The 18643-nt window shown below is 43.6% G+C and overlaps 1 protein-coding gene across 2 annotated transcripts in view; it reads right to left on the bottom strand.

Annotated features, from left to right (window-relative positions):
• TSNARE1 (t-SNARE domain containing 1) overlaps positions 1 to 18643 on the bottom strand; it is an 843012-nt gene that overhangs the window by 65463 nt on the left and 758906 nt on the right. Inside the window, exon 13 of one of the 2 annotated variants that reach the window (XM_033933065.1) lies at positions 10443 to 10662. The exons of the other annotated variant lie outside the window; for it this stretch is intronic. The gene's annotated coding sequence lies outside the window, so the exon portion shown is untranslated. Of the gene's footprint in view, positions 1 to 10442; positions 10663 to 18643 lie in introns of those variants that run through there. 2 annotated transcript variants of the gene reach the window in all.

Genomic DNA, 18643 nt, shown 5'->3' with positions numbered 1-18643 from the left:
TCGAGGGCCCCAGCCCCCGACTATGACCATCTCCTTCCTCCCACCCAACTGTTACCACCTCCACCCGGCCTGCTGACTTCCTGGGTCTGCAACAGCAAAAAAAAAAAAAAAAGCACAGAACCACTGCTCTGTGCACCCTGCTACTAGCTCGGCTAATTTCACCCCCTCAGATATAGAGATCCTGTTTTGGAGGGGCAGGACCAGCAGTTAGCAGTGGGTCCATGCAATTAATGCCTTCTTGCTTCTACCATACTGGCACCAGCCTTCAAAATGGCACTGCCTCTTGCAGCAAAAGCACTGTTATTATAGCAGCATAGAAAAGAGGCTCCTAATTTGGTCATTGCCGTGACATTCCTGGGCTACGGGCCATGCACCTTTAAGTGATGATACAACAATCTCCCTCCAGGGGCTGTAAATGCTGCCTCCACAGTCTCTTTAGGCCCAATTGACATTCTATGAAAATTTAATCTGTTAGGTCTTAGTTACAGTTTGGTTGGTGGGATTTTTAATAAAAGCACATCTAGATGCTGGCAGGTGTGTAATATACTTCCCTGAGGACAATATAATACTTGTTAATTATATAACCTTTCCCTTGCATTCAGCTTATTAAATATACTTGAGTCAGAAGGGGAACATGAACTGGTCCTGGCCTTTCTAGCTCCATTCCAACTGAATTTTAATGTGAGAAACACTGTTTTCTTTGGGGTTGCGAGGGACCCTGACCAGGTTTTCCAGGAATCCCTATTCAGACTTCCATAGGTACAGAACACACATTTGGAAGGGTGAAATGAACATTCATTGATTTATTCACAAGCCTGAGCTTTGTTACAGCACAGGCTCAGGGAAACAAAATAAGTTGTTATTCAGTTCAATAGCTTCATTCTCAGACTACCCTACATGGGTTTCAAATGTTCCAAGATATGTATGCAGTCAGTTCCTGCCCTACCCTCAACACTGATTCCAACAGTTTCTTTACTATTCCAGGCTGCCTTACCTTTGTCAACCGGAGATCGGTTGTTGCAACTGGATAAATCACACTCACCACTCTACTTCTTCCCAGGGCTCTGCTTCTGCCCACAGCTAGGGAAGCTGGAAGTCACTCTCTTTCTCTCAGGGATCTCTCTGACTGACTCACCTCTAGAGCATATAAACCGCTCCCTGTCTGAGTCCCTCCATGATGACTCAGCAGGATCTGATCTGGCAGTTTAGCGCCAGCTGTTGGAGGATAGCCCCACTGTCACCTTAGTGAACTAGTGCCCTCTGATGTCCATTGGTACAATTGCAATTCCAGTGGGTGAGTATACCTCGCTCTCTCACAGGGGTTTATAAATGATATTTGACTGATTCATTTTTCTTTCCAAAGAAAACATACTGGCTCTGAATGAGTTTTAGAAACATAAAAACATATGAGTCAATACAACAGCTGCGGGCATTGGTTTTTTTTTTTTTTTAATATCCACAATGAATATGCATGAGATAGATTTGCATTCACTCCCTCAATTGCATGTATTGGTATCATCTGCAAAGAGGCAAATCGTACCCAACAGCCCTGTAGCAATATCGTTTATAAAAGTGTTAAAAAGAACAGGCCCAAGAACAGAACCTTGAGGCACACCACTGGTGACCTCCCTTTCCTCAGAGCGCTCTCCATTGACCACTACCCTCTATCCCCTTCTGCCCTATCTGCTCGCTAGAAGTTACCTCTCTCCAGTTGATGAGATGTATCTAATACTTCCCTTCCTTCCTTTGGGCATCTTAAGTCTTAAATTGTAAATCACCTTGAAACAGTACTGGATAAGAGCGATCCAGAAATTCAGATTAGATTGGATTAGATTTCTGGGCGTCTTCCACCAAAAAATGTCCAAACTCAGATTTGGACTTCATCTCGAAAATGGCCCCCTGAGTATTGGTGTTATCTGGATAAGTTCTGACACTGCCCTGGTTGTATCCTTGCTCCGTCCTAACACTATCCGAATAATAGTGGGGATGTCTGTAAAGATATTCAGCCACAATGTCCTGGTAGTATATGCTGCTATCCAGATAAGTTGTTCAGAATATTGACTGGCTAAAACCCGAGGTTATTTTCGTTGTTGTTATTATTATGGCCATGAAGCAACCTGTGTTGTGCACCTCGTGTTACCCAACAGTTATGCTTTGGAATTACGTAGTAATGAGCTGCGTTATATGCATTTGCATATCATCCGCTATAATAAAACCCTTAGCGAGCATGCGCACTTCAAACTCCGTGCGTCCATGATCCTTGACTCCATGCCATGCATGCGCAGTGCCTGCATCAGCTGATTTCCTGCCCCGATCTCCGACGCCAGCTGACTTTCTGCCTTTTAACTATGCTGCCGCTGCCAGAACACCTCTTCTTCTCACCCCTGGACCAGCAGCGGCAGCAGCCACAGTTTCATCAAGCAGCTGCGGGGCATTTGCTAGGCCGGCCTACTTCGATAATTCAAGGCAGGCCGACCAGGTCCCAAGTACCTGGCAAAAACCCAAAGAGTAGCAACATTTCAGAGCTGAGATTGTGATGTCATAATGCCTCATTCCAACAATGCCTAAGAGTCAATTACTCATCACTGATGACACAATGGCTTGATCGTCCTATACTTGGCGAACATAAGAGCTGCCATATTGGGACAGGCTGAAGATCCATCAAGCCCAATACCCTGTTTCCAACAGTGGCCAATCCAGGCCACAGGTAAAACAGATTTTATGCTACTTATCCTAGGAATAAGCAGTGGATTTCCCCAAGCCATCTCAATAATGGCCTATGGACTTCTCTTTTAGGAATTTATCCAAACCTTCTTTAAACCCCGCTAAGCTAACTGATTTCACCACATTCTCCGACAACAAATTCCAGAGTTTAATTACATGTTGTGTGAATAAATATTTTCTCTGGTCTATTTTAAATCTCCTATTTAGTAGCTTCATCGCATGCTCCTTAGTCTTAGTACTAGGGGATCAACAAGTACAAGGGGGCACTCAGAGAAATTGAAAGGGGAGAGGTTTAGAACGAACGCCAGGAAGTTCTTTTTCACACAGAGGGTGGTAGATACATGGAACGCGCTACCAGAGGATGTGATAAACAGGAGCACACTACAGGGGTTCGAAGAAGCTTTGGATAGGTACTTCGAAGACAAAGGGATTGAGGGGTACAGATAAGAGTAGAGGTAGATTATAGGGATGGGATTAGAGGTAAGTTACAAAATTAATCAGGGACTACTGTTCAGGCACTAGGCCTGATGGGCCGCCGCGGGAGCGGACCGCTGAGCAGGATGGACCTCTGGTCTGACTCAGCGGGGGCAACTTCTTATGTTCTTATGTTCTTACTTTTGGAAATTGTAAACAAGCAATTCACGTCTACCCTTACCATTCCACTCAGTATTTTATAGATCTCTATCATATCACCCCCAGGTCATTTCTTCTCCAAGCTGGAGAGCCCTAGCCGCTTTAGCCTTTCCTCATAGGGAAGTCATCCCTCCTTATTATCATTTCCGTTGCCCTTCTCTGTACCTTTTCTAATTCTGCTATATCTTTTTTGAGATACGGCAACCAGAATTGCACACAGTATATTATTTAAAACCCTACACGGAGACAGCCCATCATACTTGAACAATCGCCTCATCCAAGCACCCACTACCAGACACAGAAAAACGCACTCCCCATTCATACCCCCCCCAATCAAGGAAGTAAAAAGAACAAAACTACACGACGGCCTCCTAGCCACTCAAGCCGCAAGGCTGGACAACCAGATCTCCAACCTTCTGATGACCACCCCAGACTATAGGACGTTCAGAAAAGAAATAAAAACCACACTTTTCAAGAAATTCCTGAAGCAGCAATAACACCACGACCTCTTAGTAACTCTAAAACTGACATTTGATCTACCCATTACCACACTAATAATAACAAAAGAACCTCCACTATGACCACCTATTAACTCTTTTACAAACCACCTCACCCTCAACAACCCGCTAAATGTTTATAAGATCTACAACTTACCTCTCTAGCTAATCATTGTAACTCTGTTTTTTTTAAATTAACCTTTTGTAATCCGCCTTGAACCGCAAGGTAATGGCGGAATAGAAATCCCTAATGTAATGTAATGTAATGTATACAAGGTGTGGCCATGCAATAGAATGATACAAGGGCGTCAACACATTTTCATCTTTGTTTTCCATTCCTTTCTTGATAATTCCTAACATTTTATTTGTTTTCTTAGCCGCTGGTGCTGCAGGACATTGAGCTGAGGGTTTCAATGTATCCTCAACAATGATACCTAAAAATAATAATTTTATTTTTGTATACCGCCATACCACATAGTTCTAGGCGGTTCACATACAATAAAAATTCGCCCACACTGTTCAACATCTACATCCTTAGGTCACCTTCTACAACAACTAAACTTAAAGCACTACATATACACATTTTAATCCCTTTAACTGACATTACAAATGAAATTACAGACAACCTCTCAAACATAATGACAGAAATCGAAAAATGGACCACCACCTTCAAACTAAAACTAAACACAGAGAAAAGAAAAGTCTTTTTGGCAAGCCCCAATGACAAAATTACTAGAACATCGTTAAAAATAAACAACCACGAATATCCAATATCCAATACCATAAAAATACTGGGAATCACTCTAGATACACACCTAACCATGGCTGACCACACAAACTTACTGGTGAAAAAAAATGTTTTTACACGCTGTGGAAGCTAAGGATCATAAAAAAATACTTAAGAACATAAGAAGTTGCCTCTGCTGAGGCAGATCAGAGGTCCATCTCGCCCAGCGGTCCGCTCCCGCGGCGGCCCATCAGGCCTATTGCCTGAGCAGTGGTCCCTGACTATCCCCTATAATCTACTTCGACCCAACATCCTTCAGGTTGCTGGTGCAATCGCTGATCCTATCCATCCTTGACTACTGCAACATCATCTACCTGGGTATCCCACAAAAAACAGTAAAAAAAACCCTGAGATTAGTACAAAACACCGCCATTCGCCTAATCTTCGGACTGAGAAAAAATGACCACATTAGCCCCTACTATAAAAAAATGGCACTGGCTACCAATAGAAGCGCAAATACAGTGGTGCCTCGCATAACGGACGCCTCGCACAGCGAACGCTGCGCATAACGAACTTTTTGTCTTGCTCCCTATAACGAACTTCGTTTCACACAACGAAGTCGCCCGAGGGGCCCGGGGGGGGGGGGGGCGGAACTACTCTCGCCGCTTCCTAATGTGAGCCGGGAACAGCAGCACCCTCCTGTCTGAATGCAGTGTTCCATCATCTCCCTCCACCTTACCTTAGATGCCGAGTTTTCCGGCTTTCTTTTTCGGCCAGCCACACACTTTCAAAGAGCAGCACATGCGCGCATGCTCTGTTGTTCAATCTTCTCCTCTGACGCAACCGGAAACCGGAAGTTGCAGGAGAGGAGAACATTGATCAACTCCAGCAGCTGCGCGTGCACAGCTTTTTGAAAGCGTGCGGCTGGGTGAAAAAGAAAGCTGGCAAACTCTGCATATAAGGTGAGGTGGAGGGAGGGAAATGTAGGGCTGCAGAACGAATTATTTTGTTTTACATGTATTCTTATGGGAAAACGCGTTTCACACAACGAACTTTTCGCATAACAAACTTGCTCCTGGAACGAATTAAGTTCGTTGTGTGAGGCACCACTGTACTATTCAAATTTGCATGTATCTGTTTCAAACAAGTCTGGGGCCTAGCACCTTCCTACCTGCAAACTCACTTCGTTCTGCACAACCCCACACGAACGACCAGAAACAAAAATATCTTTGCATACCCAAAGATCACAGGCTGCAGATGCAAATCCTTCCTGGATAGAACCTTCATGTTCCAAGCGAACAGACAGCAAGTCTGGCTGAGAAACTACAAAAATGAACCCAAACTGACCTACAACGCATTCTGAAAAGCAATTAAAACCGCCCTATTCGACAAATTCACTGACTAAAACAGACCACCCTCTCTCTCTATGATATTCCCCTCTGTAAACGCTATTACAATCTCTCAGGAAACTCCAATTTTCAAGAATTCCTTACCCATGGAACTTAAATGAGTATGCAACTTTTCTATTTTAGGCTTCTTGTTATTCGCGGACTGTCCAGCCTTCTTTCAACGTGAACCACCTAGAAGTCGCTTGACTACGGCGGTATAGAAAAATAAAGTTATTATTATTAACTAAAAATCAGTAAGCAAAATACAATTAATTAAAAATGCGTTAAAATCAACTAAAATAAGCACACTATAAGAACACTATACTATTTACCAATCAGGATTCTAAAACATCAGTTTACAAATTTATCAAACAAATCAGTTTCTAGCAGTTTCCTAAAAGACATATATGAATGGGCCTGAGAAATGATGGTACTTAACCATGACTAGTCTGTTTTCAAACGATTGTGAATGTCTACTTGTAACCCGTTCTGAGCTTCTGGGAGAACGGGATAGAAATCGAAATCAATAAATAAATAAGTTCATTTTACCTGCCTGAAAACTGAGTAATTTATCAAAAAATCTCTTGTATGGGCAAGATTTAGGGCCTGTTTTACAATGCCGCGCTAGTGGCCACAGCGTGGTAACGGCCCCGAAGCCCACAGAGATTTAAAGGGCTTTGGGGCTGTTGCCGCGTGGGCATGGCTTTGTAAAACAGGTCCTTAATAGTCAGATAAACAAATAGATATTGCCCTCGAGTAATCCTATTAGGTTGATATCGTTCAAAACATGAGGGCAGATAAGTAGGCGCCATACCAAAGAAGACTTTAAGGCAGATACAACCGAATTTAAACAACACTCTTGCCTCAAAAGGCAGCCCAGGCAACTGTTGATAAGATGGAGTGACTCCTAACCAATGTTCCCTCTAAGGCAGGGGTGTCCAATGTCAGTCCTCGAGGGCCGCAATCCAGTCGGGTTTTCAGGATTTCCCCAATGAATATGCATGAGATCTATTAGCATACAATGAAAGCAGTGCATGCAAATAGACCTCATGTATATTCATTGGGGAAATCCTGAAAATACGACTCGACTGCAGCCATCGAGGACCGACATTGGACACACCTGCTCTAAGGATTGATGAGGTGTGTGCAAAAAAAAATATGCATGAGCAACAAGTTACATACTCCACAAATTTATGAGCAGGCGCGCATGCACACTCCTATCTGCGTTTTCTGTGAGGTGTAGGTCCGTGGCCGCAGGAATGCGCATGCGCGGGTCCCCAGCCTTACTGGCATGTTCATGCTGTTCTTCGGCCTGCCCTGCTCCTTGCCTTGCCTTAGTGTATTTTTAAGCTGAAAGACGTGGCAGCGGCTCCTCTCACGATCCCCACCTGCGTCGGAAGTCCGATGCAGTCGGGGATCTTGAGAGGAGCCGACGCTGCATCTTTCAACTTAAAATACACTAAGGCAGCGGTCTCAAACACGCGGCCCGCGGGCCGCATGTGGCTCTCCAGGTTTTATTTGCGTCCCGCAGTCTGGAGGCCATCATTCTCTTCCTTTTGGAGCAGCAGCCGGCTCGTTCGCTCAAAGCCGCGGGTTGGCGGCTCCTTGCGCTATCCACTCCTGCATCGGAAGCCTCTCTGATGTCACAACATCAAAGAGGCTTCAGACGCAGGCGCAGATCTCGCAAGGAGCCGCCAACCGCGGCTTTGAACGAACGAGCTGGCCAGACACGCTGCTGCTCCAGTGGTGTACCAAGGGGGGGGGGGGGGGGCGGTCCACTGTTCTCTTCCCTGCAGGGCCGACCAACTCTGGCAGCCCGACGTCAATTCTGACGTCGAGAGGACGTTCTGGCTAGCCAATCGCTGTCTGGCTGCCTGGAACGTCCTTTCCGATGTTAGAATTGACATCAGGCAGCGAGAGTTGGTCGGCCCCGTGCAGAAGAGAAGCAGGGAGATGGCCTGTTCCCGATAGCGGCAGCAGCAGCAGCCTATTCCGCGGCGGCGGTGGCATGGGAGAGGGCAGGAAGGAAGGAAGAAAGAAAGAAAGAAAGAAAGAAGGGGGGGTGGGGACAGGGAGCCAGAAAAAAAAGCAATAAATGGGGCACGGAGGAAGGAAGAAAGAAGGAGGGGGGACAGGGAACAAGAAACAAAGCAAAAAATGGGGCACGGAATCAGAGAAAGACAGACAGAGAAAGAAAGAAAAAGTTGGGGGAGGGAATGAGGTCTGGAGGAGAGGAAGCATACAGGTGGATGAAAGAAGGGAAGAAGTATTGGATGCACAGTCAGAAGAATAAAGTGCAACCAGAGACTGATGAAATTACCAAACAAAGGTAGGAAAATGATTTTATTTCAATTTAGTGATTGAAATGTGCCAGTTTTGAGAAAGAAAAGATATTGAACTTTAAATGTGAGTGCTGCAGAAAAAAATAGAGTACTTGGAGGGCCGCAGAAAAAATAGTTAATGTCTTATTAAAGAAATGACAATTTTGCATGAGGTAAAACTCTTTATAGTTTTATATCTTTATAGTTTATATATCTTTCCTTTTAACTGTTAAAGGAAAGTTTTATAAACTATAAAGAGTTTTACCTCATGCAAAATTGTCATTTCTTTAATAAGGCATTAACTATTTTTTCTGTGGCCCTCCAAGTACCTACAAATCCAAAATGTGGCCCCGCAAAGGGTTTGAGTTTGAGACCACTGCACTAAGGCGAGCAGGGCAGACCGAAGCTTCAAAAAACATTTCAGGCGGCGGATGGAAAAAACAAGGCTCCGAGGAGGACGCGCAGGCACGACGTCGCCCGAGGAGAATGACAAGCGCCGGACTCGCGCCACGTCCGTCCCCTTTTGCGGTGTCACGCCGGCGCTTGGCCTGAGCCGCCGCTTCCTCTCACCTCCGCCTGCGCTCAATTCCAGTCGCGCCCACTACGTATTTTAGTGAGCGACACGAGAAAAAAATTATGGGTGACGCCAATGAAAATAGTGAGCGATCGCTCATGCGCTCAGCTTAGAGGGAATGTTGCTCCTAACACAGAACCCAGCATCACGTAGCTATAGTTTGGGTTCCTCTTTCCCAAATGCATCACTTTGCACTTGTTCAAATTAGAGAATGACACGGTGACAAAATTCATCACCGTTCCCGTCCCCGCAGATAACCGTGGGAAATAATCCCATGTCATTTTCTAGTGTCTATTTCAACCTCAATCCTTCTACACCAGCATTCTTCAAAGCAAAGCTTGCGGGTCAGTGGTTGTGGCCATTCATACTCTGATTCTTAAGTGAGTCAAGGATAATGAAGCCATTGTGACATCACTGATGTGATTGGCTCTTAGGCACTGGTGGAATGAGGCATTATGACATCACAATATCTGCTCTGGATACCAGAGACTGTCATTCTGTAGTGTCTGTTTCAACCTCAGTCCTTCTACACCAGCATTCTTCAAAGCAAAGCTTGCGGGTCAGTGGTTGTGGCCATTCATACTCTGATTCTTATGTGAGTCAAGGATAATGAAGCCATTGTGACATCACTGATGTGATTGGCTCTTAGGCACTGGTGGAATGAGGCATTATGACATCACAATATCTGCTCTGGATACCAGAGACTGTCATTCTGTAGTGTCTGTTTCAACCTCAGTCCTTCTACACCAGCATTCTTCAAAGCAAAGCTTGCGGGTCAGTGGTTGTGGCCATTCATACTCTGATTCTTAAGTGAGTCAAGGATAATGAAGCCATTGTGACATCACTGATGTGATTGGCTCTTAGGCACTGGTGGAATGAGGCATTATGACATCACAATATCTGCTCTGGATACCAGAGACTGTCATTCTGTAGTGTCTGTTTCAACCTCAGTCCTTCTACACCAGCATTCTTCAAAGCAAAGCTTGCGGGTCAGTGGTTGTGGCCATTCATACTCTGATTCTTATGTGAGTCAAGGATAATGAAGCCATTGTGACATCACTGATGTGATTGGCTCTTAGGCACTGGTGGAATGAGGCATTATGACATCACAATATCTGCTCTGGATACCAGAGACTGTCATTCTGTAGTGTCTGTTTCATCCTCAGTCCTTCTACACCAGCATTCTTCAAAGCAAAGCTTGCGGGTCAGTGGTTGCGGCCATTCATACTCTGATTCTTCCCTCTCTCCTTAAAGAATGACATGAAGATGGTTTACCGCAGTTATCCACGGGGACGGGAACGGTGATGAATTTTGTCACCGTGTCATTCTCTAGTTCAAATTAAATGTCATCTGCTATTTTTATGAGCCGTCTCCTCATAATGTGCATTGTGTTGAGATTGTAAGTACCACACCACAGCGTGAACTGTTTGAGTATTTTCTTCTACTGCAATTGTCTATTACTTATGTGTGGATTTTTCTTGCCGTACACTGCTTTGGGTGAATTTCGTGAAAAGGTGGCAACTAAGTTGTATTAAATAAAGAAATTTGCACAGGAAAAACACGTCTAACCAAAATAAGTGGCTTTGAAAATTGTTCTCTGTAATTTGCACATGCTGGACCGAAGGAAGGATTTTTATTAGCCAAAGACTTTGTCCATTTTTTTCTTTGCCTGGAGCAAGTTCAAACGCCAAGTAATGAATGTTGTAAATGTTGATGTCAGTAGGCAGATGGCATTATATGGCATACATGACTATCACTGCACCAGAGTCAGGAACCAGAGGATTCTGCAGTTCTGGACCTGCCAAAAAAAAAAATCCTTGCCAATTATTTAGATGAACTTGCAGGAATTTTTACAGATTTGTTGAATTAGTTTGTCAAACTTTTTTTTTTTTAATTTTCTTTATTCATTTTCAAAATTACATTAAGTGTTAAATATATTCATTCAGATTAACATTAACTACATCACTTACAAACAATCATTGATATATTACATAAAAACATATCCCTTCCCTTTTCCTACCCCACCTACCCTTATATTCCATTATCATATAAAACATGTAATAATAAAATTTTCGGGGTTTTTTTTTAATCTTTGTAGAAAGCTGAAGTGGAGTCCCTCAGATTCCGCATCGGATTTAGAATGAATTCTACAGTTATGGAAATCCAGAGCAGATAAATCCAGTGCGGATTTCTGTGAACAATCCCAGTAAATATGAACAGCTTTCCCCTAAATTCGTCCAGCAAAGCTATGATCCAATTTTCCTGGTGACTGGAGAAAATCAGCCATTCTGTCAAAACTGAAATAAGGCTAAAATTTGTCTTCTTGAAGTTCAGCCTCTAAATTATGCCACTCTCTCCATCTGCGACTGTAAGAACTGCTACAGCATTTGACCTCCGTTATTTTTCTTAGGTATTTAGGTTTCTACGAGGGAAAGGGGAGGGAGCTTCTCTTGGCAAGCATCGACCCAAAATGCCGCCCAGGGTCATTGGTCTGAGGCTTTGTGACTTGATGCTCTCTGGCTGGTAGTATTTTTCATGTAATAATTTGGCTTCAGCCTTAAGCTCTGCACAACAGAGAGCAATAAGCTGACATGCACAGATCAGGAGAGACACCTTGGCATGACATTGTACAAGAATCGCAAAGCGGTGACAACAGTTTGATGAAGTGGTAACGGCTGAAGCCAGAAGGATGTTGGATTGCATAGAGCAGGGGTTCTTAACCTAACCCCCCCCCCATGGGCGTCTGAACTGTTACCGTGGTGGCCGGCGCTAAAAACGCTAGTGCCGCTTTGTAAAGCTATTTTGGCTCCCACATCCTTTAAACTGATCAATTAAACCACTAGTGACTTACTGACAGCTACATATTTGATTTGATTTGGTATTCTGATAGAAACATGATGGCAGATAAAGGCCAAATGGTCCATCTGTAGCATCCACTATCTCCTCCTCTCCCTATTGGCTAAGGCTCTTAACATTTGCATCTCCTATTGCTAAGGCTCTTTGCACCTGCATTGTGAGGTCATAGAACTTTATGGTTATAGAAACATTGTAACATGATGGCAGATAAAGGCCAAATGGCCCATCTGTAGCATCCACTATCTCCTCCTCTCCCTATTGGCTAAGGCTCTTAACATTTGCATCTCTTCTTCCTATTGGCTAAGGCTCTTTGCACCTGCATTGTGAGGTCATAGAACTTTATGGTTATAGAAACATTGTCAAGATACTAATTATCACAGTTATTATGGCTTTGAATAAATATAAATATAAATTTATAATAGTGATGTGCTCAGACCTTAAACCCATTCAATAGTGAAGTCACTACTTAGAGTTCAACAGGGGGACCATCATCGCACTCACTAGTCCCCGACCCCTCCCTCCGTGAACATATTCAGATACTTGGTGGTACTTATCTGAATGGAGAGGTGTCTGTTGTTAGATTTAGTCCTGTTAAGTCTCGGTAGTGGCTGTGTTCAAACTAATAAAGTGCCTCTTAAAATCCTGAGGTGATTGTTATAAATATGTCTGCTTCTTTTCCCGTCCCCCCGACTCGAGTTTCGCCTTCTTCGTTGAAACTTAAATTAACAGAACTAAAAACTTCTTTGCTGTATGATCTAGCAGAATTAGTTATTTATAATAACTATTTCAAATTTGAAGATGAAATTTTCCTCCAAACAAAGGGAGTAGCCATGGGGGCCACTGTGGCCCCCACACTCGCATGTCTTTATATGAGTCAGTTCGAGGAATCTCATGTATACACTTCCAAATATTTCCAGCATGTGTCATGCTGGAAACGTTTTATTGACGATGTATTTTTTGTGTGGAGTGGTGGAGAGACTGATTTAACTAAATTCCTAGAAGAACTCAATCTAAAGGATAGTAATATAAAGTTCACCTATACTTCAAATAAAAATCAAGTTACGTTCCTAGATATAAGAATTGTTAAACAGAATTTACGTATCTCCACCACTCTACACAAGAAACCGTCTGACAGAAATACCCTATTACAGTTTCAAAGTTATCACCCACGACCACTCAAAAACAGTATTCCCATTGGACAATTTCTCCGTTTACGGAGAATTTGTTCTGAGGAGGGTGATTTTGATAGAGAAGCACATGAAATGTACAACAGGTTTGTCAGTAGGGGGTATCCTGCCAAAGTCGTTAAGAGGGCCTGGAAAAGGGCAAAAAACTGCCACCGCTCTTGGTTAATACAAGATAAGCAACGTAAACAAGAAGATCATAATATAGTATGTGTTATGCCTCACAGTAACAAAAATAACGCCATCAAACATATCATATTAAAGTATTGGCCAATACTACAGTATCATACGTCATTACAAAATTATCCTAAATTTGCGTTCTCTAGAGCAAAAAACCTCGGTGAACAGCTAAAACACAATCTGTACCACCATGACATCGGAAATAAATTACCACATAAGCCTTGCGGTAAATGCCGGGTCTGTCGGTTAGTATTAAATTCTGACCACATTGTGATACCAGGGTCGGGCGGACGCATTTTTAAATTACTCTCAGGGACAGACTGTGAATCTAAAAAGGTCATCTATTGTATACAATGTCCTTGTAACAAACTATATATAGGGCAAACGATTCGTATGATCAAAACACGAATCATAGAACATATGAGTAATATAAGAAGAAACAGAGTATCCGCCCCCCTGGTATCCCATTGGATGGACAAATCACATGATCTGCAAGATCTTAGATACACAGTGTTAACACAGATACATAGCACTGAAGGTGATATATCTAAAACGCTGGTTCAAAAAGAACAGCGTTTTATTTATAACTGGCAGACCCTGCACCCAAAAGGCTTAAATGCTGATATCGAGTGGTTGGCCCTATAGAGTGTATGTCCCTGGCGTTGTTAACATCCGGGGCCTTTAGGCACTGCCTCTTCCGGTTTCAGGATTCCTTAAATACGCATTGCCACAACAGAGTTAGTCAGATGGCCAGCAGATTTTGAACGAGTCTGGTTTCAATGAGCCAGTATCAGGTATTTTGATATATTTGATATATTCTGTATCAGTTTGAATGTGAATTGACCAATTATGCTTGGACTATTTTGCATATATATACATTTGAATAGAGATTTTGAAAAATAGTAAAAACTTAAATTCTAAATTTTGATTACATTTCTAGTGTCCCTCCCCGACGAAGAAGGCGAAACTCGAGTCGGGGGGACGGGAAAAGAAGCAGACATATTTATAACAATCACCTCAGGATTTTAAGAGGCACTTTATTAGTTTGAACACAGCCACTACCGAGACTTAACAGGACTAAATCTAACAACAGACACCTCTCCATTCAGATAAGTACCACCAAGTATCTGAATATGTTCACGGAGGGAGGGGTCGGGGACTAGTGAGTGCGATGATGGTCCCCCTGTTGAACTCTAAGTAGTGACTTCACTATTGAATGGGTTTAAGGTCTGAGCACATCACTATTATAAATTTATATTTATATTTATTCAAAGCCATAATAACTGTGATAATTAGTATCTTGCCAATTAACAGAATCACAGATTAACATTGTATATTTCCCTATTGTTTCAGTATAGAAACATTGTAACATGATGGCAGATAAAGGCCAAATGGCCCATCTGTAGCATCCACTATCTCCTCCTCTCCCTATTGGCTAAGGCTCTTAGCATCCACTATCTCCTCCTCTCCCTATTGGCTAAGGCTCTTAACATTTGCATCTCTTCTTCCTATTGGCTAAGGCTCTTTGCACCTGCATTGTGAGGTCATAGAACTTTATGGTTATAGAAACATTGTAACATGATGGCAGATTAAGGCCAAATGGCCCATCTAGTCGGCCCATCCGCAGTAACCATTATCTCTTTCTCTCTCCAAGAGATCCCACGTGCCTATCCCAGGCCATAGAAACATGATGGCAGATAAAGTGTTAAAGCAGTTTACAATAAAAAAAAAACAATACATATTATATGTTCAAACAGTTTTATTAGATTTTTTTCACATAGCAAAAAATACAAGAAGAATGTAACAAAATACAGGTGTTTAAGAGAAACTCTGCCAATCAACAGTAAAGAAACTACAACCAATATCAAATTCCTCCACACCCTAACCCCCCCATCAACCTCCCCCTCTACTTCTTCCCTCCCCCACTATAACCCGCCCTCCCCCTCTCCCCCCCATTCCCTACCTTTTATCCTTATTAATATCAACTGTATAAGCAAGGAAGGCCTACTTCACCAAAAGAAGCCCCCAAATGAGGGAAAACCGATCCCAGGGCTGACCCCAGGGCTTATAACCCTGGGGATCACTCAGCTATCCACAACCACCCTGCTAAAATAAATCCCCCCAACCCCCCCCCCCCAAAAAAAAAAACCTGACCAGTAAATTTTATAAAACAATTCATAATAAGATAATAAAAATATATTTAAAAAACCAACAAAAAACCCTACAAGATTATAATAACACAGAATAATCGCTATCATAAGACTTACCCCCAAATCATGAAATCCGTTTCAAAAGATCACATTTCTATTCTTTCCACAGGTTATCTCACTTTACTTTGCACCAGAAATTCCCAAAAGATTACGCTAATCCCCTCCTCCCCCTTTTACAAAAGTGTAGCGTGGATTTTTAATGTCAGCCGCAGCAGTAACAGCTCCGACGTTCATAGAATCCCCATGAGTGTAGGAGCTGTTACTGCCATGGCTGGCGCTAAAAACTTCCCTACACTTTTGTAAAAAGGGGGCGGGGAAGTTAAATTCAATGAGTCTGTAAATAACCATGTTTTTATAGCTTTTTCATAATAGCCACTAACAGTGATAACCGCTAATATAGAAACACTAGTCTTATAGCCCATTACATTAACGGGTGCTAGAATATATGTGCGTGTGTCTGTCTTTATTTTTTTCTCTCTCTCCTTAGCAGCTTTCTGTATTTCTGTCTGTTTTTTTTTTCCTTGGCTGTCCACTACCACCCCTTGCCTGCTCCCCCTGTCCATTCTCCCTTCCTTTTACCTCCCCTATGTCCTCCACCACCCCATCACTGCTCACCTTATCCAGCAGAAGCCCTTCTCCCTTTGTTTTACCTTCCCCTGTCCATCATCACCTCCTTTCTATTCCCCCTGTTCCCCCTGTCTTCATTTTTCTGCCCCCCTCCCTGTTCATCAGCACCTCTTCCCCTGTCCATCAACCCCTTTTCTGCCCCTCCATTTCCGTGTGTTGCAGCATTTCCCTCCCACCCCACTTCCCTGTGCAGTATTTTCCTCCCCCCATACCTTCCTGCTGAACTCCATGGCCTACTTATGTTAATGACTTGCAGCCGCCGACAGCTGCCGCAGCCAGCAGCCGTTGCGGCCGACATCCAACTCGGGCCGCCGCGGTCGACATCCGCCTGGGGGGGGAAGGAGGAAGAGAGAGAGCGAGCTTCAGGCGGCCAGCAGCCGCCGCGGTCGACATCCGCCTGGGGGGGGGGGGAGGAAGAGAGAGAGCGAGATTCGGGCAGCCAGCAGTCGCGGCGGCCAACATCCGCCTCGGGCCGCCAGAGAGAGAGAGAGAGCTTCGGGCGGCCAGCAGCCGCCCGGCCGACATCCGCCTCGGGCTGCCGCGGTCGACATCCGTCTGGGGGGGGGAGGAAGAGAGAGAGCGAGCTTCGGGCCAGCAGCGCCGCGGCCGACATCAACTTGTCTTGCCTTGAGGCCAGACCGTAAGCCGCGCATGCGCACTTCCTATGGGTCGATACAGCTCACGGAAAACGGACGCACGCATAGGAAGTGCGCATGCACGGCTTACCGTTTTATTATATTAGATGACGGCATATAAAAGTCAATGGGCCCATCCAGTCTGCCCATTCGCAGCATCCACTATCTCCTCCTCTCCCCAAGAGATCCCACGTGCCTGTTCCAAGCTTTCTTGAATTCAGACACAATCTATGACTCCACCACCTCTACCAGGACACTATTCCATGCATCTACCACCGATTCTGTAAAAATTAACATGTCATTTAAATTACAATAACACACAACTATGCTATCAATAATTGTTCTAGTAACTGCTTTCATTTTGTTTAGAAGAGGGGTAGGGCACTCCAGCCCTCGAGAGCCGTATTCCAGTCAGGTTTTTAGGATTTCCCCAATGAATATGCATGAGATCTATTTGCATGCACTGCTTTCAATGCAAATTCATTGGGGAAATCCTGAAAACCCGACTGGAATATGGCTCTCGAGGACCGGAGTTCCCTATCCCTGGTTTAGAAAGTATCAATAAACTGCCTGCCTCAGGTTTCAGGACCCTTCTCCAAACCTTGTTCGACCTCTTCCTACATCCTTTGGGGCTTGGACACTAGATGAAAACTCTTGGCATAAAGGGGCATGACACAAGAACAGCCTTACTGGGTCAGACAAATAGTCTACTCTATCTAGCCCATTATCCTGTCTTCACGGAACTCAATCCAAGTCACAAGTACCTGGCAAAACAACAAATAGTAGTGGCATTCTATGCTACTGATCCAAGGCAAGCAGTGGCTTCCCTCATGTCTTTCTCAATTACAGACAATGGACTTTTCCTCCAGGAACTTGTCCAAACCTTTCTTAAAACCAGCTACGCTATCCACTCTTACCACATCCTCTGGAAACAACTTCCAGATTTTAACCATTCTCTGAGTGAAAAAATATTTCCTCCAACTGGTTTTAAAAGTATTTCCCTGTAACTTCGTCGAGTGTCCCCTAGTCTTTGTAATTTTTGACAGAGCGAAAAATCGATCCACTCGTACCCGTTCTACTCCACTCCGGATTTTCTAGACTTCAATCCTATCTCCCCTCAGTCGTCTCTTTTCCAAGCTGAAGAGCCCTAACCCTTTTAGTCTTTCATCATACGAGAGGAGTTCCATCCTCTTTACCATCTTGGTCGCTCTTCTGTGAATCTTTTCTAGTGCCGCTATATCTTTCTTAATATAAGGAGACCAGAATTGAACGCAATACTCCAGATGAGGTCGCACTATGGAGCAATACAGAGGGATTATAACAGTCTTAGTCTTGTTAGCCATCCCTTTTTAAATAATTCCTAGCATCCTGTTTGCATTTTTGGCCACCGCCGCACATTGGGCGGAAGGCTTCATTGTATTTTCTACAATGACACCCAGATCCTTTTCTTGGTCGCTAACTCCCAAGGTGGCCTCTAGCATCGGCTAACTGTTACTTAGGCTATTCTTCCCAATGTGCATCACTTTGCATTTGTCCACATTCAACTTTCATCTGCCACTTGGACGCCCAGTTTTCCGATTTCCTAAGGTCGACAACAACACTAACTATCCAGGTAAGTGTTGCGGACCTGGATATTTGGCAGTATTTTCTGGACAGCACATCGAATAACATCCAAATAATTTAGGATGGGTAAAATGCTGTCCGGTGTTATTTGGCTAGTAGGTTGGATATTTCCAATATAAGGCCAATTCTATATCTAGTCACCTGCATTTACACAACGTCTATATAAAATACCAGCCTTTTCGTGAGAAAGTGTACCATAACCCTTTGGATTCTATACTCCTAAGTGTGTAATGCACAAGTTATAGAACAGTGTTTGCTATTAAATTAGGCTTTAATAACCATTCCATACCAATATTGGACCTTAATTGGCATTAAGGCTCAGATTCTCTAAATGGTGCCTTTTTTTAGGCGCTGGTGGGCCCAAATCAGTAAAAAAAATAATAAAATGCTGTTGAAACGTTTTTCACCGTTACAATACGCCTAAAAATCGGCACCAGAATTGCTGCCTAATGCCATTGTGGTCA

Source organism: Geotrypetes seraphini, chromosome 2, assembly GCF_902459505.1.
Source record: "Geotrypetes seraphini chromosome 2, aGeoSer1.1, whole genome shotgun sequence".
Taxonomy (NCBI): Eukaryota; Metazoa; Chordata; class Amphibia; order Gymnophiona; family Dermophiidae; genus Geotrypetes; species Geotrypetes seraphini.
Note: the sequence above shows the minus strand (reverse complement) of the source record. Positions and strands in the feature narration are given on the sequence as shown.